The sequence below is a fragment of the Parasteatoda tepidariorum genome, chromosome 1, assembly GCF_043381705.1.
Source record: "Parasteatoda tepidariorum isolate YZ-2023 chromosome 1, CAS_Ptep_4.0, whole genome shotgun sequence".
Classification (NCBI taxonomy): domain Eukaryota; kingdom Metazoa; phylum Arthropoda; class Arachnida; order Araneae; family Theridiidae; genus Parasteatoda; species Parasteatoda tepidariorum.
Genome location: NC_092204.1, coordinates 99,687,552 through 99,687,863, shown reverse-complemented (window position 1 = coordinate 99,687,863; position 312 = coordinate 99,687,552).

Below are 312 nucleotides of genomic sequence, written 5' to 3'. Positions count from 1 at the left end.
GATTCTAAAGCAATAGGAGAAACTCTTCACATTGTTAAATAATCTCTTCTGTGATTCAGTATTTAAAAAGTTTTCATAGTAACCAATAATTAAATGTCAAAAAAATGAGTTTTTGGATGAAGTATATTAGACGAATGGCAGTATTTGAGAGAAATGAATGTTGATTAAATATTAATACTTGAAATGTAATTGAAAGAAAAAATTTTACTAATTTCGAAGAACTCTAACTGAATCAAGAAATAATTAGAAAATGGGCATGCTAAATAACATAATAGAACTATTTTGAAAATAAGAAAAAAATAAAGTTGTTTG